We start from the raw sequence: 21,435 nt of genomic DNA on the forward strand, positions 1-21,435 counted from the left end.
AAGTCTAGAATAATGAAACATTTGCGCTGGTTAGCTCAGAAGGTGTAGGAGGATCATTTAAAAGCTTGGAAATTTCACTTAATAAAATAATTATTAGCATGAAAGCTAAAAATTATTGTGACTCATCAGAATGTTATGTGTCAGGGGCCCCAGTACAGGCCTGGCTATTGAGCCATTGTGTGTCTTGCCTTTGCTTTATGTCTCTGCAATTACGTAAATTTACTTAAATGTAGTCTTTACAGTTGACTAAGTCTTTCTAGTCAATGTTTTTTGTGGTTGTTGTTGTTGTTGTTAATATGTGAGATAGGAAGGATGAGTATTTTTGGCCTCATTTTCAAGTGTGGAAAATGAGGTTTAGAGAGAAGTGAAGTGATTCGTTTGAAGTCACCTGGGTCACTTAGTAATGATCTGATATCAGATCTATATTACTCCAAATACTTGATTATACTTTACCATATCTCATATTTTGCCGCTGTATTCTCAGCACCCACTACAGTGCATACCACAGAGTGGGAACACAATCAATATTAATCAAATCAGTTATGAAGGAATGACTGAAAAATGTGGCCATACGTTTTTGGATTGTGAGCCTTAAAGGTAACCTGGGTGCCCAAGTTGTTGACGTCTTTACAGATGATGAAAACTAGACTTGCAGAGTTTAACATCTTGGCTAAAGTCACTCAGCCAGTGGCAGATCTCTGTACCTGAGTCTTTTTCTATGGCCTGTCAGCCAAAGACTTATGTCTACACTATGTATATTCCTTGTAGACTCATTTAGTTATAAAGAAACTGTATGACTATAAGTCTTTGGAGTCAAGACAGACTCCAATTTGAATCCTAGCAGAATCAATTTCTAGTAAGTTTCTTAACCAATCTGAGGCTTTGTTTCTTCATCTTTATGATAGGGATGATAATATCTCGTAGGATTGCGGTGAGGATTCCATTAGATAATGCATGTGAAAAGCTTAGCTCAGTGCCTGGCATATAGTAAGTGCTCAATTATTGGTAGGTCTTATTTAAAATAGATTCAAGAGAACAGACTCCTGAAAAAGTCTGAATTTTAGAGATGACAGGGCCCTCAAAGACAGCCTGGATTAATCTTCCCGTTTTGTAGAGGAGGCAGTTGAGGCTCAGATAAGGAAGAGTCTTTCTCAAACCAGCACAAATTTGCCTATAGAACCAGAACAAATCATATATAAAAAGATTTATTAATTATGTGTCAGTGGACCCCCAGATACACAACTATATAATGACATCACATTTTTTGCATGTATATAAAAATCATTCAACCAAAATCACCATGGCCATTTGGCAGGCCCTCTTTGAATTCTTCTTCTCTCTTTTTCTTTTTTTAGGTGAGGCAACCCTTCGTTGACCTCACAGATTGCAAAGACCTTGTCAGCTTACAATCCCTTATATTTATTTATTTATTCATTTTTATTATTTTTTTTTTATGCCTTCAGCACCTGGTCTTCCTTAGTGGTCTCCCATCCAAGTACTAACCAGGCCCAACCCTGCTTAGCTTCTGAGATCCAACAGGATCGGGCTTGTTCAGGGTGGCATGGCCATAGACTTCTGGAATTCTTTAAGGTCATCAATCTTTGAGTAGACTCTCAAGGAAAAAGGGAGATAGAGATGGTTTAATTCCTTGGGCATCCAGTATGTGACCTGTTAAAAAATAAAAAAAGTGTCACAGATGTTAGTGTTCTGACTCGTTTATATACTTGTCTTTTTATCAACAAGAGAAGGAGCTTTTCTTTGCTTCTGAGTAAATCAAAGTCCAACAGAAAAGTCAGATGCCATTTTCACAGTTGGCGAAGTGGAGTCATGCAAGCTAAGGGCATTTCCTTCACCCTGTCTTTTCGTCAAAGCCCGGCCTAAGAGCAGGAGGGCTGTCAGATACCAGCAAACTGCCGGGAGACCTCCCCTGGGTGGGAGTGTCATTTCCCCAAGGTCCCGGTCGGAGAGGGACTTGGTGAGATCTCCCTTAATATACTGTCCCCTGCCACACTTCCATGTCTAGCCCCTTTGGGGACTTATGGCGACGCTCTCCCTCAGTCACAGGACACCTGTGGACCCTCCATTCCGCCTTTAAATCTCAGCTCCCTAGAGGTCCTTGAGGAGATAAAGATGTGATAGGCTTTGCTGCCTTTAGTGGCCTTCCTCCTAGTGGATTTGGAAGCAAAGTCGTCATCAGGGTCAATGAGAGAGAAATAGTTGCAAGACGGTGGTAATGGAGGACAGATCATAGCGTGCCTGGGCAGAGATCCCTGCCGTGCGCATGGCGCAGTGAGGTGTTCGCTGCCTGCCTGGCTGACAGTGAGTGATGCGTGCACTGTCGTCGGGCCTGCCCGACAGTGACCGGGGTGGAGGGTAGCACTCTATCACTGGCATATGTCAATCCATTAAAGAAAAGAAAACCTAGATCTCATAGGAGGGTTCTGTTTTAAACCTTATTTGGGGCTTGTGTTAGAATTCAAATAAAAGAGTTTTTTTTTTTTTTTCCAGACTTTCCTAAAAGGGCACTTAATTGTTAGTGAAAAGCTAAAAAAATTAAAAATAAATAAATAAAATTTAAAAAGGCCAATTGTCCACTGATGCTGAATGTCATGAGTAGAGTAAAAAGTAAAATATATTAATTTCACTTCCTTAACTGCAGCTAATTAAGGGCGGCTCATTTAAAAACAGACCTAGTTTAATCTGCTAAGAATAAATATTCAATTAAAGTTGTTCCTACTCTTTTTCTTCTCAGAATACTCTTCCATATACTTATATATGATGCATTCCTGACGTGGATACTTCTAAAGGTCCAGGTTGTAACGGAAAAGTGGCTTCAGGACTTTATAACTGCCCAAATTAAATACTATGTATGTAAATGGAGATTCGAGTGTACATTGTGCATTGCAGTGCTTCAAGGAATTGAGTCCCACATCCTGATACCTTTCAGCCAATCAGAATGAAGCGCTTCTCATTTTCTTCTATACCATTTAGCGTGGTTTATTGCAATATTAAGTACATGTTACAAGAAGCACATTGTTGTTTAAGACTCATTGATTTAAGCAGAACTATTCTTATAAAGTTTCGTAGGCTTTTACATAAAAAGAGAAGAGCCCCATATAAAATTATAAAACCTTAATGTAATATAACAGCCTATAATATAATATTCTCCCATTTTCTAAAGAAGCCACCAAAAATTTTTAATGAGTTTATTAGAACTACTGTTTGTGAATTCTCAGATGTCATGTCTAATTAGACTTAATGGATTTAAATATTTCTTTAATGAAATCTGTAGCTTAACTCACCAGGGTTATATTCCTTGTCCTCCTGCCCTTAAAAATGATTTTACTTTATTTTTATTTTGGGTGGCATTAAAAAGAAATGAAAGACTATGATTCTGCCTCATTCTCAGATGGATATAGTGAAAAATACAGTGCTTATTATGAAGTTAATGTGAATTACCATGTAATTACCACTGGCTGCACTATAATGATTATTTAGTTACCACTGAGCATTCCCTGCCAAATAACACACATTATTTCATAGGAAGCTTAGAATTAACTCAAGTCATCCCGGAACTCACGGAGGGAGCATATTCCCCATCTCTTTCCGTAAATGCAGGTGCTGTTAACGTTAACATCTAAATAATCAAGCTCAGAGCAAACCGACAGCAGAATAGGGCATGAGTTTACATGATTTGATTTGCTGATGTTTTAAACACTTAGCAGGAGACAGCTATAGAAGCCAATTAAAGCTCTCCAAGGTGCATAGAGTTATCTCCTTTGTGAGAAACAATTTAAGGGAATTGCATCGGCCCTTTAACTGGAGGGGAGAAGAAGCATTAGGGATGAAATTTCAGATGTGAAGTGCTGATCAATCGTGCCTCCTTTTGTGTGTTTCAGCTCGGTGTTGTTTGGGCTGCTGATATTCGAAAGGATTTGCACTTTTGTTTTGCAAGCGCAGGGTTCTGTTAAACTTTTCTCCACGAAATGTTCCTTTGGCTATTGATTAGGATGTGCCGCTAAACAAGGCATTGTGTCTAAAGAGTAAAACAAAAACAAAAACAAAAACAAAACATGTCAGTACATTCCATCCCTTTCAGATACTGCATCTTATTTAGTGTACCGGAATTCCCAGTTTAAAGTAATCACAAAATTTATGGAGAAACGGATAAAAAAGGTTGTAAAATATCGATTTGGGGAAAATAATAACACAACTCATCTATAATAAGAAGAAAAATGAAGCAATAATTCAGGGGGTATCGAGCGGCTTGCTGCTGGGAGTATCGATCCAGTCCTTTACGGTGTAAGATCGCACCTGGGATTGCTCTGAAAGAAAGAACAGCGTCCCCTCGCTCATTATTTCTCAGATACGATCGCCTTGTTACACGGGCCCTGCAGAGTTGGGATTGTTGCAGCTGGTGGGGGGGGGAGGGTGCGCAATAATGATAATAAATAAATAAATAGCTCAGAAATCCATATTGCCTGAAAGCCACTATGCCTGGTCTTAATAACACACTGGCTCAGATTTTATAAGTTCTCCATTGCCTTATCGCAGCTAATGACAATCTCAGTGCTGTGTGGTTCATTTAGGGACCAAACAGGTCTTCATCTTATAGAATGAGTTCTCTGTTTGGAAAGAATTCTTGTCTTGGCTGAAGAAGCTGGCATCTGTTAGATTTCTTCTTAAGTCACTAAATTGAAAACAATACATTTATGCCACTTTGGACTATGAAATATGTTGGCTTTTGCTTCTACGTAGTATTGTTTTTATATTCTTAGATCATTTTCAACTAGGCAGCAGTATTATTGTTCCTAAGCAAAATCTTTAATGTGGCCTGAATCATTGATACTCACGGTCACAGATCATGAATTTATAATTGATCTGTAATTTCTAAGACACTCAATAACAAATTAACTCAGCAGTGTGCCGTCATCACAGTAACTCCTTAAAATGGCAGACTCTATTTCATTGCTGAGAGATTCTAGGTTCCTTCTAGACTTTGAGATTGTCCTACAAGTAATGTATATTTTAAATATTTTCAAATATTCATGAATATGTTGCTGTTGCATTATATTTTTGGAGGAGAGGGTGAATTAATATTAAAATTTCAATTTAATAAAAAAGTTTTTATGCCTGTACTATTCCAGGCATCTTCTAGAGAGTCTATGACCCGGAAAGGCGAGGTTCTTGTCCTCAAGATGCTTATATTCGAGTAAGGGAAGGAAAGCAATGCAGAAGTTAGGAAGTGAAGAGCAGAATTATCAGATTGGCAAGAGTGCTACGAAAGAAATAAGAGGAGTTATCCGGTAGGGAGGTGGGCTTCTTTACAAAGCAGTTAGTACAGTGGAATTGGGACAGGATTTAAGTGGACGGGGGCAGTATATAAATGAGTAGCACTTTGAGCCTGCACGGCATCACCCGAGCAAACATGTTTTTGCTTCTGAGCATCTGTGGATTTTTCCCAGTGCTAGAGCCATGCTGCCATTTGCCCAGAAGCTTCGCTTCGCCCACCCTACCCCCCAGCCGCTCTGTGATCATTATCTAGAAATATGAGCCATACCGGCTGACTATGTTCTCAGCGGATCAAGCTTCCTGAAATTTCAATAAGCATTGATCCATGTCATTGCTCCAGATCCTTGAAATTGTTGTTTCTATAATATTTGTCTCTCCATTTCTGACTCTGAAAGAAAGAAACAAAAAAATAAGATAAGTTTCATGGAATAAGAGGGTGATGCCTGGTGTCAATAAAGGTGGATGGAGAGGGAAGGATGGAGAAGCAGAAAGAATAAAACATCTAAACACCAAGACTAACTCCCAAAATAGCTTCCAATAAACTGCAAAGCACAGCCCTCCTTCTTTATCCCCAAAGTAAGATTGAAAGTCATCACTGCGTCTTAAACTGCGTATGTTGGAATCGCAAGATGTATAGTACATTTAGCGGAGACGTTGGTGAAGTGCAGGAGTCATTTTAACTTTGTCTTTTAATTTTAAAGATTTATCGGCTGAAAGAAAAGAGAATATTTATAAGCGTTCTTTGGTATTCACAAAACATGTATTTGCCAAACAGTGCAAAGAATGGAAAGAAATCATCATTACGAAGCTGGATGATTCGGGAAATGTGGTGATAAATATGGGAGTGACAACATATTATCTCAGCCCCTTCTAGCTCCACATTTTTGAGTCATGATTATCAAGTGCATCACTTCAGAGAGTATGCTAAGTCAGTTTGAAGCTAAAAGAATTTTAGTTTTAAAAAGAATAAGCAGGCAATGTTTGGGAAGTGCAAATACAATAAATGATGTCAAGTCATCTCCGCTTGAACAAATATATATTGCATAATTTACTTCTTCCCTTTAATTTCTTGTAATGAAAGGAAAATGGCTAGAAACAAGAAAGCAATTAATTGCAATGAAGATTACTTAGCTTCTGTAGTGCCTGAATTAAAAAAAAAAAGCATTAAGATTACTTTTCTAGTAGCTCATATTTTTTTTTTTAATCACTGATGCTTTTAAATGCCAAGTGCATTTGAATTGTTTTAAAACCCCATTTTTTTCCCCCTTGTTGGTGAAAAGATTGTCAAAATGAACTGTTGGCTGTTTTGTGGTGTTGTCCCAAATTCGCGAAGATGAATGTCATATCATAGCTCCTCCATTATAGTCCTTCCCTGTCGCGCGCTCCTTTTTATTTGAGACAGGCCGATCATTGAAAGACGAACTTGTGGCTCTCACTGTGGTTTTCACATGTATGCTGGTCGGCACAAGGCCTCGGATGCAGCAGCAGCCAGCAGATATCGAATGAGTGGGCAAATACGGAGCGAGAACGAGTGACCGAGAGTCCTGCTCTCGGGGCTGTGGCAGGTGACTTCACCACTTCAGCCTCACTGTTCTTATCTGAATAATGGGGGAAATAAACATATTTTCTTCCCTCGTTTGTCGTGATGGTTAAACTAGATTATACGAGTAAAGCACTTAGTGCATTATAAAGGGTGCATATTAAGGACTCAAAGAAATGGTGGTTCTTATTATTGACCTTAAGTAGCCCTCAATCTGTGAATTGATTATCTGACAGTCTATTTCTAATTGGTCCACCAGTGTATGTCTAGTGCCTAGTACTACGCTTAGCCCAGGGTACACGCTCAGAAGAAGTTGTTGGCTGAATGAATACCCTGATTCTCATTACAAAATAACAATGGCTATTGCCGCTAATGATTAAAGGACACTTAGTATGTGCCACATTCTGTTTTAAGTATACGCCATAGTTTCAGACCTCCAGTCTTAAACAGAAACCTATGAAGCAAGCAGGATGACTACTCCCACTTTACACATGAACAGACTGAGTTAACAAGGAGTTAAAAATTTGCTTTAAGTCGTGCGGCTAGAAGGTGGCAGAACCAGGGTGTGAGCGAAGGCAGACTGGCTCAGACCCCAGGCGCTCGAGCGTGTAGCGTTGGCTTTAGTATTCAGGCACAGAAGTAGTGTGCGATGCTGCACTGTGCCCCAGCCATTTATTCATGCAGCAGATATTTATTCATCATTGTCCTCATGTTAGTTATGGGAGACACCAAGTACAGGACGGGCACGGTGCCTGCCCTCAGGGAGATTATGGTCTGATAGGTTTGATTTCCTCCCACACTTTCCTCAGCGACTATTAGAATGAGAGATGCTTAGAGATTTTATTTGCTGCAGTAGGAGAAAGGCTATACACATGTTCAGAAATGAGAGTACCAGGGTAAGCCCAAGAGGGAAGACAGTTAAGGGAGCATCGTAATGATTATTATGGGCTGCCCAGCATACATCCCACCTTCTCCTTAGAGCATATAGGATGCATGCTTTCTAAAGGGCCTAGAAGCCACTGAGACCCCTTCCTGATGTCAAATTCTGTGAGCAGGTTTGTGGCCTTGCCATCTGTCCCATGCCAACCCCTGGGTGGGGACTGAGCAGAGCATTGCACCAGTCTAGCTACAAGGAGACAAGCCTCTGGCTCAGCCGGGGACTTTATCTTCTTTTCTGAACGTCTGGGTCGGAAGTCATGTTTTTATTACAGAAAAGCCCCACCAACTGTTTCTTTTATGTCCAGTACCTCAACCTCAAGGCCACAGGAATTAGTGGCCAAGAAGTGCCGCATTTTAGATACGTGACAGAATTTCCTAAGAATTGGTATGAGCATTCGCGCTGTGTCACTTGCGTAAATTTCACTCTCCTCTGCTCGTGTCTCCTGTTGGGACTTGCCCTCTCAGTTCATTCACTCCTTATTTTCTTCCATTGTATTTATTGAGGAATGAAAAAATAGGCAGATGAAGGATAGGGTTTACGTTTTGATCATCTTCAGCACAGTGCCGGGCAGAGAGTAAAAAGTCCAATAATAGTTGTTGAATGATAAGATTGACGGATGGGTGAATCAAAAGAGAATTAGAAAACTATTATGTTTATACTTCAGGGGATCATTTTTAAATAGGAGAGAGTTCAAGCAAAATATTCAAAGTAACTCAGAATGAGCAAGTCATTCAATAAAAAAAGGCAAAAGTAAAACCAAATCGAATTTGTCCCAATAGGATTCAGTGACTTTTGTAAAGCAAATCCATTGATCTGGAATCTCCCATTCTGTCTGCCTCTGCCTGAGGTCACCAGTCAAGACGACTAATTGTCCTAGGAAGGGCTCTAGAGCCTATCTCATCAGCAGAAAGAAACTCTCATACTTGGTCAGAAGGCAGCCTGGACAGAAGCTGGGAAAGTTTAGCTGTGATTGAGATTTGGCCAAAGGGCAGAGCCTGCCCTAGTGAGAGCTGGGGCCTCAGAGGCTCAACCCTGACCGGACTGTGTGACCCCACCTTGAGGGCACAGCACGCTCAGTAAGTTGGGACTCTAGGTCAACTCTAAAACTTACTAAGTTTCGCTACTCAGCTTTTTAAGTTGTTAAAGTACCACAGACAGTTTGACCAGGTTAGAAATTTCAGGAAGAGGACCTTAGGTAAAACAAACAAACCCGAACACAAAAACATTGATTTCACACTTTGCTTTTTTCAACAGGAAAGCTACCAGTTATCTTTCATTTAGAATCTTAGGTATTTCATCAAAGTATGGCTTGAATATTTGGGTACCAGTATTCACTTCCACTGGGAGACCCTGTCTCAAAGCCCCTCATCAGTCTTCACAGAGGGTCCCTGATGCTGCCTGCTCCCCCCACCGCCCCAGTGGAAACCATTTTGCATAAATTCCTTCTCCCAGCTCCGCCAACCCCGCTCTGTCCCCACCACCCACCCACCTCCCTGAAGGCTGTGTGATGCTCAGCTGATAAATGCACACTTGCTTTGTGCCAGGCATGGTATTAGGTCCTTTACAATTCTCACCCCTCCCTCCTTTTTTTTATTTCTCTGAGAATTTCAGGTCTACCAGATATCTCAAAACGCCCTCATAATCCCTGTCCTTTCTCTTATTTTTAGGCTTTCTGCTAACTAATCCCAGAAAGGGTTTGAGGATCTTAAAAATGAAATGAACTCTCTAACGCAGAAGAAAGTCTGTTGTTCTCTTGAGTTTTAGTCCCTGCCTTTTATTAAATGCCAACTATGTGCAAAGCACTCGGGACACAAACGCGAATGGGGTTCAGAGCGACCCTGAGGAGAGGGCAGGCTGTGTTGGCAGGTGGTGCTCATCAAAATGATAAGACGTTCTGGTAGAAATCTGGGTAAATGGCTGTGGCAGGCAGCGGGCCTGGGAGTCTGGGGAACTGGGGACTGTGGGAGGGTTTTGCCTAGGGGACCGAGGGTGTAAGAGCCCTTTGAATGCCAGTCTCCTGTTTTCTCCTCTTGTGACTGAGCTCCATCATCTTAAAAATGGGCAGTCTTCATCTGTGAAAATTACATAAGAAACTATAAGAAAAACTCTTCCCCACCCGCCTATCTCCCTTTATTTTTGTCTCTCGGTTAGAATATATTCTATAGTTTTCCAGAATCCATATACAAGTGATTTCCCAAGCTCATTGCTTTTGTTGTTCCTCCCTGGCCTCTTATCTCTCCCCACTCCTTCTATGAGACATTTGAGGGTATTTAGGATATTTTTATTTTATTCATCTTGCTGTGAAAAATCCTAACAAACATTCACTTGAATTCAATTTTGAGTAAGAAAAATTCCTTGCATTGACATGAGCAGATTTTCATCTGTTTGTCCAGTGTCGTCATCCAGATCCTTTTTTTTAGCAATAGGTGCTTATGAGAATGAGCCAGGTATTTGTGTGTACTTGTCAGGTAAGAATGGTGTTTTTGATCTGATATCATAGATATAGAAAAACAAGGCTGAGAGTTTAAGGCATAGGTGAGCGGGCTTTTGTGGACAAGTTTTAAAAAGAAAGAGAGAGAGAGAGAAAGAGAAAGAGAAAAAAGAAAGAAAGAGAAAGAAAGAAAGAAAGAAAGAGAGAGAGAGAGAGAAAGAAAGGAAGGAAGGAAGGAAGGAAGGAAGGAAGGAAGGATTCTTCCTTGCCTTCCTGCCCTCCTCCGCCCTCCCTCCCTCCCCCTCCCGCCCTCGCCCACCTCCCTCGCCTCCCTCCCGCCCGCCCTCCCGCCTCCCTCCCTCCCCTCCCTCCTCCCCTTCCTTCCTGTCCTTCCGTCCTTCCTTCCTCCTTCCTTCCTGCCTTCCTTCCTTCCTTCCCTCGCCTTAAGGAAGTCTCATCCTCCAGCCTTAATTTATGAGTAAGTCTTCTCACTTCTCTCTCAAGATGCCTTTCTATGGCTTCGCCTTTAGTTAGATTAATGCCGTTTGTGAGCATTTTGCTATGAAATCCTCCCATTTTACCACCTTTTTGGTCATCCTTTATCATCGGTTGGACACTTGGGACTGAGATACATGTGAAAACTGGTCAGCCAGGTCTGTACTCAATGAAAAGTCATTGCCTGAAGGTCGTGGACTTTAAGTGCTATAGGTAGAGAATGGCCTTGCACCAATTATCAAAGATTTATTGACTTTTGGACAGGAAAAGTCAGCTTTTATATTTCAAGGGAATAAATCACCTCTTGTTAATTGTGATGCCTCCAAAAGGCATTTTGGATGGTGAACCTCAGCTAGAGCTTCATGCAGTAATATGTGAAAAATGCAGTTGACCAGAAGTTTGCAGTTTTGACTAATGGGATTATTAGTCAGTGAGTAATACTTCAAGTTTGCCAAGTCCCAGTTTATAGCAGGACCTTCATAAGTCAGAACTTCGTGTTCTAACAGCCGGAGGCACTCTTTACTTGCAACTTTAAATCCAGATAGAAAAATATTAACAAATACTACATTTTGGCCAAAAAAAGAAAATCTCGGCGTATGACATTATGTCAGGTACTCATGTTACCGTTTGGTCTTATGAAGTACAGGTGATCTTTGTGGTTGCCACAGTTATGTCTAAAAAGTAAACATTTTTGAGAGTAGAAATTTGAGGAAGCTATGGTAGTTATATGAAGTAACACGGGCCCTAAAGAATTTGATCAAAAGAGAGTGACAGTTTTAACGAAATAGCTTATTTTCTGAACAATTTATTTTGCTCAACACGTAGATAAAGTCTATATTGCTAATAAGGTGAAAATGGTTAATTAAGGAATAAAAGAGTACATTCAACCCAAAGTTTGGCACAAAAAAGAAAAAGCAGCTGCCGGTCGATGGACTTCATTGTTTGCATTCCAGCTGGTCCTTGGGGTGTGGTGGGCGCACAGCATGGCTTTTCTGTCTTTACCGTGCTGCTTGTTGACCAGCACCTCGCATAAAGGAAGCACGTTGGTCTGACTCTAAGATTATAGCCAGAACTCAGCAGATGGCTGTAATTTCTTTCCATTAAAAACCTCTTTCTTGTCTTTTCTGTTTCTAGGTGTGCGTGTCAATGATTTTAATATTGTTTTTACTAGTTCTTTTGTAGTTCGGTGGCACTTTTGGAGAGAGTAAGATGGGGATGTGCACAGCCTTTTCTTATTAAGAGATTTCCTGTTATACAATGCATTAAGGTGGCCGACTTCCACTCCTGCTTCCCTTCATTCTTTCTCTCTTTCCTTTTTAGCTTTAGCTTGCTTCACCAGAGGCAGAAAGACTAACTCAATTGTATTATCCTGCTAGATTGCTTAAGCCGTGTTTAGATAAAAAATTACTTTATGCTTTTCTTACTACAGTTCATGATTTCCATTTCGTAAGGCATCTTTTCTACATTTTGTGCTTTATTATTCTTGCGGTGTTGAGCGAGCGAAAACAAACTCTAGTTCATAATTCACTTTAAAGAACATACCCTTTCTTTCTATTTTCTTGTTAAAACCAAATTGTGTGCAATTTGTAGGAAATTGAAACCACATTTTTCACTTAACTTTCCAAAATTAAAATTTATGGGGAAAAAGAAGCAATAAAACAGTTACAATCTGGTCATCTATAATTATCTGTGTGGTTTGAGCAGTTCCACATTTGAAAAAAGTGACACTGAGAACTTATCAAGATTTTACAACCATGGGGCATTTCACTTCTCTTTTGTTGCTTTGGAGCCAAGACCTCCTCGATATGCTAAGTTACACTATAAATTTAGAAATTAGATGCGTGAAGAGTAACTTTGAAATATGAAATGGACAATATCTAATATTAGTTGTTTTTCTCTCTCGCACAATAATGAAACTTATTACAGTAAAACTTATTCTTATATTCTGCTGTTTCAAGTATTGTTTTTGATTTCAGTTCTTGTCATGCTATACCTGGTAGGGAAAAAAAACACAGAGAACCAGTGAGGCACGAATTTCTATTTACTGGTGCTACCGTGGCTGGCTTACTATTTCAACTTCCAGTGTTCCCGTCATCATAACAGATTCCCTAGGAAAAGGATCCTTGAAGTCTGAGTGGCATTTTTCTCAGGTTAACTAGTTTTCTCATTCTCCCGCTGTTCTGATATTTCCATCTCATTGTTTCCATATTACAAGGTAAAACATTTCAGATCCTAAGAAATTTAACACTTCGACTCTAGTTCTTAATATTTCCCTTTGTGGAAATATGCCTATATTGGGCCAGCTTGATGCAGCCATGGTAAAGGCTTCATTCATGGGTTTTTATTTTTATTTTTCATCCAGTAAGCATTTATTGAACGCCTATTTAGTTCCAAGTCTTACATTGGGTAGAAAACAAAACATTGCCAACAGTACTGGCGCATCATGAGTATTTCAGTGAACCCTTAGCATCATCATCAGTGGTCTAGAAACATATGGATGGACAGATGTTTGACAAGCACGGAAAAACCATTTAAAACTTTTACAGTTCCAAGCACTGACTTAAATTCAACAGAAAATTATACTCCTGCCCCAGATGAGTTTATTCCAAAATTATACATGCTAAGATGTTTTGTAAGTATTTTGACAATGTCCATTTCTTCATTTGTGACTTTATTCTAATTAGTACAAGTCAGAAGTTAATCTCGTTAAACATGTATTTTAAGTACTTATTATGAGTCACACTGTTCTAAGTGTTTTACAAACGTTGATTCATTTAAACTCCTAACGCATCTGCAAGGTAGGTACTTTATTGCCCTGACATTATAGATAAAGGAACTGAGGCATGGAGCTACAAAGTCACGTGCCAGAGCCACTGAAGTAGAGAAGTCATAGAGAAGTAAGTGGAGAAGCCACAGTCAGACCCAGGCAGCCCAGTGGCTCCTCTGTACTATTCCACCGTGCTCTCTTTAAGCAGCGCTTCGATATCTAGATAACCATATACCTTCCTTAAAAGTGTGACAATTCCTGGGTGTCTGACACTGGGACACATCTGGTAGGACTGCAGAAAACGGACTCTGCTTGCAAATAGGCAGGTTTTCAAAGAGGAGCCAGCGCAGAAGCCCCGGCCATGTAAATGCTCTCAGGTCACTTCGAGCCAGGAGCAAACCAAACACATGCCAGACCTCCCATCCAATCCAAGTTGTCCATCCATCCATCTCTATTATTTGTTTAGCAATTATATTACAGTTTATATAATTACGGTGATTACGTGATAGTATATATAATTTATATAATATGTATAAAAATAATGTATTCTAATTATAGAAAATCTGGAGAAAAACAAGATAGAATAAGAGAATGTCCAGTACTCACCATCCAGGAGTAACTGCTGCTAATATTTTCATATTTTTTCTATGCATAACAAATATATTTTTTCATATTTGTGGTTATACTGTGTATGTACATACACATGCAGTTTTACATGATGCTTTTTTCACATAATCTGCTAAGCATTTTCTCGTGTATTAAACCTTCTTCATAAACATAATGTTAAAAGGCTGCATAATTTCCCACAGTGTGGATTTCCTAAAATTATTTATCTATCCCGCCAAGGCTGGACATTTAAGTTGTTTTATATACTTTTAAAATGATACGTGACTTGTTCTCTTTTCTAACTTTGTTGCTTTAAAACCCATCATCATTTCTGGCAGCTAAATGTTCTAACCCTTCTCGAATATTTTTAAAAATTGTTCTTAGTAATTCCTTCTTGTAGAAGATATGCTTTCTAAAAAGCATTTTTTGAAGTGATTTTGTTTTTATTATTTTAGTTTTTGCACAATAAAATAATGCTATAAAATATAAAATAGTGGCAATAAAATATGTCCAAGTGTACAAATGAACTCACGATTAGCCTAGGAAATCAGATCTCAGCATACAGTGAGCATATCAGAGCTCTACTATATAGTAATCCAATCAGCCATACTTTTTAATGTATCAGTGTTTAATCTATCAGTGTCCTTTTTCTTTTTTATTATCCAGCTGCAAACTGGTTTCATTGTGGATAATTCCCTTTGGTATCAATTGTATATTATCCTCCCAGTTAGGAAAGAGATTGGAGGGAATTCAGAAATCAATAGTAATAAAGTAAACAGAGAGAATGGAATCTATTTCCTCTCTTAGAATTTATTTGAATCCATTCTAGTGACGGCAGAAACCCCATCTAATGGATGTTGGACAGAGGACCACAAATAAACTCTATTGGGACCAGCTTTCCTTTAAGAAATGCTCTATTTAAGTAAATCCTATTGTTTGAATATTAAAATGTAGGTCTTTAATACCCCTGGAAAGATTTGACTTATGCTGTTTACAGAATTGATTTTAGTTTCTTTTTTCGATGTTTACGTATCTACAAGTGGGTGTGTCTCCTTTAGGCTCAACCCCTCTCTGGCCTTCATGAAACTATTTTTTGATAGAGGATTGATGCTGGATTCACTGGTGTTTTACTAACCACAGTCTCTTAGTCCAAAGGGAAATAAAATCCAGTGCCCCATATTGCTGACTATAAAAGAAGCTCTCTATAAAGTTTCGATGGTGGTGCCATCAGGAGGAAAGATAATTCAATACTCAGATTAGGGCAAGCCAATGACACCTCTCCTTCAGCACAAACGTGGGAGAGTTAGTTTACCTCTTTCAGACCTCTGAATAGCCTAATGAAACTCAGAAAATTGGCATGCCCAGCCTCCCTTGTGGACATTCTAGATCCCATAGCCAAGAAAATACTCCTGCCACGTACAGGAAATCATAACTGCCGTTATTCACTGTGTGTTTATCTCCCTCAAGTAACACTGTCATTTTGTTTCCTCCAAATCCTGAACTCTATGGGAGTGCATTGGCTCATGTCACAACTAATGGCATTATGGCAGGTGGACTGGAACCCCACTTTCACACCGTTTACTACCAGCGCTGTAGAGTGCTTGGTCTGGGATTCAAATGGCCTGATTTGGTACCTTCCGTACCAAAGCCCAGGGCCGTACTGAGTCAGGAATCTCTTTTCTGTGTTTACGGAATTATAGTCACAGTTGGTTTTAGAATCTGGGCCAAGGGGAACATGGTCAGATTCTGAGTTTATTTCAAAAGCAAAATTGGGCTATTTAAAAAGATGGCATTGCCTATTTTGGGAAATGGATCTTCCTGATGATTTCTAATATTTTCATGGCAATTAAAAAGAATTTCAATAGAGCCCAAATAGTTCCCCATGCAGTAAGGACTTAAATATGCTTCTGTCTTTTACAAAGTCTAATTATAAATGTCTTCCTCATCAGAGACATAATCTCACCCCCTCCTGATTTCAAGAGGCTGCTCACTCAGTGAGAGGTACAGCTGGCATAATTCTCCCTCAAGAGGCTTGCTGCCCTCGGCATAGAAAGGCAGTCAATCTAAGGTCTTTTCCATGGAGACTTACTGTGCTATGGGAAGCAACCTGACAAGACTCGTTTGGGGTCACACCTCAAATCCCTGCTAAGATCTTTCTGCTCTGAAGAGAGAAAGAAAAGTGGAACTTTCAAACAGGCCAAATATCGCAGGAGAGAAATGTGCAATTAGTTTTTCTTCCCCCTGCCTCCTTTTATCATTATACCATCCTTTTATGTCCACGAGACTCTATTTGCAAGCCTTGTCTTCCCTCGGTAGGCACATTTGAAGTCCGCTTAACTAGTAGTCAGAGGGCAGAATGGCATTATTTGTGAATCCCTTGCAACTGACTCGGAGCAGAGAAGGGGGGATGTCAATTTTGCAAGGGCAGCATTATCTGCTGTTCGCGCCGCTCGGCCCCAGAACGCTCGTTTGCTTGTGAAGACGAGTGCTGAATGCACGCCTTCCCTCTCCTGTCCCCTCCACGTTCCTGCTGAATCTCACATTCCTCTGAGCACAGCCCCGAGAGTGCCAGCCTTTTGACAAGCCAGAAGGAAGAGAAGACACTCTGTGAAAATGGGGCATTAATGGTTTGTGAATCCGAAGATAGTTAACTGATATGTGCATTCAATTAAGATGAGTTTTTCAGTTAAAAGGCTCCCTAGGAGGCGAGGCTTGATTCTCATTTCTGGGGTATGAGCAGTTAATGAAGAAAGCATATCAGAATTCCACCATGTTACCCCGAGCTGCCTCACGATTCCATACAATTTTCAAGTTACTCGATTAAGGAAAACTTGCCAGGTGAGATTAAACAAGCTAGAAGTTGATAATGGAGAAATGCGTGTCATTTTTTATCTTTTTTTATGGGTGACATCGCCACCACGCACTTCACAGAAAATGGTTTGGGGCTTAAGTGTGATCTTTTTTTTAGAAAATTTCCCTTTTTAAACTTATGTCTTACTGGAGTCAAGTCTTTACATAGCATATATGAATATACATTTGTCTTTTTAAGTTGAAGCCGGATCGTTTTTGCTTGAGGCATCTTTTATTGTTTGTTTCCTTCTGCGTTGCCCTGAAGGGAAAGATAACGTCTTTCTTCCAATGTATTAGCTAAATGCTTCCATGGGGCCCGTCCAGTGTAAGGGGCGAATAGGTGGGTGGGCGCTGGAGACTCACTGCCTGAGTGTGAATCCTGGTTCTTCTCTTCCCACTGTGAAATCTGGGCGAGATGCATCACTTCTCTGCCGTCCTCAGGGTCCTCCCTTATCTGTCAATATGGGGATGATAACAGTACAGATTTCCTGGGGATGTTAATGGTAGATAACAGTGCCGAGCACTGTCTCAGGCACATTCTAGCTGCATCAGTTACTACGAGCTACAGTCCTTACCACATTTCCATTACGCGAACGAAGGTAAAATCAGAGCGCATTGTTTTCGTCCCGGGGCTTTTTACAAAATAGACTTTAAGAGAGATTGACAAGAAAAGAAAGAAAAATGTGGACACGTCATAGACACGCTCCAAGATACTTCCAGAAGCTTAGGGGCCTTCGCTGGTGTTCCCTGCAGTTAGTTTTTGTCTCAGAAAATAGCAGGGCCTTTGGCCTTGAAATGGCCAGCAGCTACACGAGGTGGATCTTGTGGCGAAGATGTTGTCATCTGAAGGGTAGGTTTGATGTCCTTTTCTACAGGTGAAATTTCCTCATGCTTCTTTTCACTGCCCACCAATCCCTCACCTCTCCACCCCCTGCCATCTGCTAACATCCTCAGTTTTCTTACCTGTGAAATAGGAATACTTACCTCTTGGGGGTATTGAAAAAAAATAATTTAACAAAAGTAATATACTGAGTACCCATTCTCAATAAATGACCCTTTTTATTTTAAATCAGGCTTATGTGGAGGACAGATGCGGAGACCTGGGGTAGATTGGGTCCAGCATTTGAGTTTTCATTCTGATTCAGCTTTTAACTAGCTACTTGATCTTGCGCTGATCACGTAGGGTCTCCAAAGCATGGCCGTGTGGTGTTTTGTTTTGTTTTGTTTTGTTTTGTTTTGTTTTGGTACAAGGAAGGATCTTTGCAGCAATAAAGTTCTGAAGTTGATTGAATGGATGTGCTGTTGTCCCCCTATCTGGCCGCATCAAGATCAACTTGTTAATTCCAGAGTTAAAATAGAGACTTACAAGAAAGCATTCTTATCTAAAAGTTGTTTTGGTAGCTTTCGAAAAATGCAATCCAGTATATTTGATTTTGTTCTTAAAGGGTCACAGTACCTATTGTCCCAATATAATCATAAAATTTTTCCATCTGGGACTAGGTCAGCAGTTTATCAAGCCTGGTCTCTGCCCCCTGCAGATACTCTCAGCTCTCTGAAAAACTCGGCAACAGTATCTGACGCAGTGGCCTCAGGCAAAGTGAATTCCACAGATGGAGTTAAATACGGATTTTCATTTCCTCTAAATTCACCAGCCTCCAACAGGGGCCAGCAGATTGTAGAGAGAGAATATGGAAGGAAGGTCCATTCTTTTTCCTTGTTCCCATTTTGGATTCATTTTAAGCTGCTCCATCACACCTATTAATTTAGGGGGAATCGGAAGATTCCAGCTGGAGAATTTTAGCCTCCAGTTCCAGTCTAAAGGAAGAAGAGAGCCCGGGGTGTCAGAGCAGGAATGAAGCCTTCTTGAAATATAAGACGGCATTTCTGAAGTTTCACAAGGCTGGTGTGGCTGGTGTGGGCCTGTGCCCAGTCGGAAAAATATTGTTGTTAGGAGTGGTTTGTGTGGCCACAGGACCTACTTTTGCGGATGCCTCTGAACTCGATGATTTAGTCTCTGAACTTAGTCAGAGATAGCCAGTTTGCCTTCTATAATGCTGTACCCATTTCTAACTAACCACCAGTGTGCCAGAGTACTTATATCTTCACTTTTATTAGTAAAAATTAGTCTGCGGTTGCTCTGTCAGGAGACTAGTGCTATTCTCCAACGGCATCCTGTCGTAAAATCTGTTCATGATGCACGTACCTTAGGAGAACCATTTGCAAATCTTAGGAGGACTAACCAGAGATATTAACTAAATGTCTTCCGAAGAGCTGAAAATAACCCAAAGAAGCGCTAACGAAAAGTTAGTCATGATATCCTTCAATAGGGAATGTGCCATGCCATCCTTAAAAGTCCTTGGCCTCACTTGGGCTAGGCCTCCCCCGCCCACCTACTCGCACCTGCCCATGGTTTTTCACATAGACCAGGAAGCCTCCCGGGTGCTCGGGATCAGAAGTGAAAGATTGCAGCCTGACAGTGAAAGCCCGTGTTTCTTCTGGCTACGTTAGTGGATCACCAGAGTGTGCTCACAGATCGAGGGTGACAGCCAGCATTTCCTTCACTGGCTGGAGAGCGTGGTTCACGTGCCGAATAGACCCCTTCCCTTTCGTCTTTTTCCTCTGCATTTAGAGAACGTATTATATCAGCTCGGGGATTGTTCTCCAATACAGTTTCTAAATCCCTCCTCCTCATTTTTGGAGGGGGGACTAAATTCAAATGGGAATGTGAAAGACTTTGGGTCAATAATTTAGTGAGTGGTCCATTCTCTTTCGCTCTTGAGAGCTGACGTTGGCCTTACTGGGATAAATTCATTAAGGTGCTTGACAATGGAGACTTGGTAAAGATATGCAACACAAATAACCTTCTGTGCACCTGGCATAGGAGGTGAGGTTCAAGCCTTTCCCTCACCGAAGGTCAGAACCAGTGTCCAATTTACAGCAAACCCACTTATGATGCTTGGTGCTCCCTTTGGTTTTTATCTTCACAGTAGGTTTAACCTGACCAAGAAGTAATTACACCATTATTTTTTATGTGGTGCTTTATTACTTGCTTTTCAAAATTGGTTTCCAGCATCTCATGAGCTAATAGCAACAAATACGTGATTATAATGTTCACTCCGTCGGGAGGCGTGGGGTTATTGCGGAAGTGGCCACATATCCATTGCCCACACAATAACTGTTACTCCAGAATGAGTAAATTGCTTAACTAAACAGCTATTGATTGTAAGTCAACAGGGACCAATATTAAGACCACCAACATCCAAAGGAGAAGATTAAATTCTGGTCACATATACAAATGTATTTTGTCAGTTATTTTGTGGCGAACAAACCCAGTCCTCAGTGGTTCATGAGTTCCCAAGCTAGAGCGGGTTAGAAGCAGTAGAACCTGATCGGGGTGCCTCAAAGTCATCCACTTGGTTCCAGCCACTTCTTCAAAGAGAAGAGTCAAGATTGGGAGTAAAAAAAAAAAAAACAAACCAAGAGCCATGGATAATCTCCTCATCCTCACCCTTCCTACTCTACTGACAGGAACTGACCAATTCTACAGGTGAAGTTGGCCCATAGCTTTTTTCTGCAGGCATGTAGAATTCTACACTTTTCTTGGGGACTGAGATGACTCTGATCTGGGACTGAGTGTCCTCTACTTTCTCATACACTTCTTGTCATTAGCTAAGCTTCTGTTGGGCAAGTAGATTGGCCCACTACCCTTACTCACTTGGTGTGTTCGTATCTTTGTATGGGTGTTCCTGCATGAGATAAAAGAAAACCAGAGCCTCTGGGCTAAAGCATTCACAAATCTCCTAAAACTGTGCTCACACCTACACGCATAGTCTTGGAATGCCTTGCTTCAAAAACTTCTCCTCAGGCCGCTCCTGGTTAAACTCTCCATTCAATTTCATTGACTTTATCCTCTCCTGGTATTCTTTCTGTTTTTTTGACCCGCCGTTGTCCTTTTCGTCCCTGAATCTTTCTCTGACTAACCTTAACTGTTAGTGTTCCTGTAGCACACTGTCTGTCCCCAGTTCTCTCCTCACACCAATGGTTTCAGCTTTTACCTGTGTCTCGGCATCACCCATAACACTAACTCCATCCTTGGTCTTTTCCCTTAGTTTCAGGCCTTTATTTCCAACCATGGAGTCAACATTTTTATGTGGATGTCCTATTGGCATCTAAAACGCAGCACTTCTGAAACTGAACTCATGGCTTTTTCCTTCCATATATAGTTTTCTCTTTGCATTCTTTATGCTCCTAAATGGAGACGCTGTCGTTCTATTAGGTGAACTAGAAGTGTCAAAGTCATCCTCCACTCTTTCTAACCTCTCATGCCTGTTACCGAAGTTATGTCAATTCTATTCTAAAATATTTCTGAAATCTCCCTTTTCCTCCACGAGCACCTCTTCATTAGTTGCCTTTCATTTTCCATTGAATTACTGCAATAGTAGTGACTTTAAAATCCATCTTTTATTGGACTCTTATGGTTATATCTTTGAAATATAGATCTGATTGTGTCAACT

At 40.5% G+C, this 21,435-nt stretch overlaps 1 protein-coding gene and 1 pseudogene across 11 annotated transcripts in view; one reads left to right on the top strand and one right to left on the bottom strand.

The window, feature by feature from the left end:
- Positions 1 to 21,435, top strand: part of EBF1 (EBF transcription factor 1) — a 369,063-nt gene that overhangs the window by 302,873 nt on the left and 44,755 nt on the right. The window lies entirely within an intron of this gene.
- Positions 1,455 to 1,573, bottom strand: LOC118605961 (annotated as a pseudogene).

This window comes from Rousettus aegyptiacus, unplaced genomic scaffold (genome assembly GCF_014176215.1).
Source record: "Rousettus aegyptiacus isolate mRouAeg1 unplaced genomic scaffold, mRouAeg1.p scaffold_m13_p_7, whole genome shotgun sequence".
In the NCBI taxonomy this organism is placed as follows: Eukaryota; Metazoa; Chordata; class Mammalia; order Chiroptera; family Pteropodidae; genus Rousettus; species Rousettus aegyptiacus.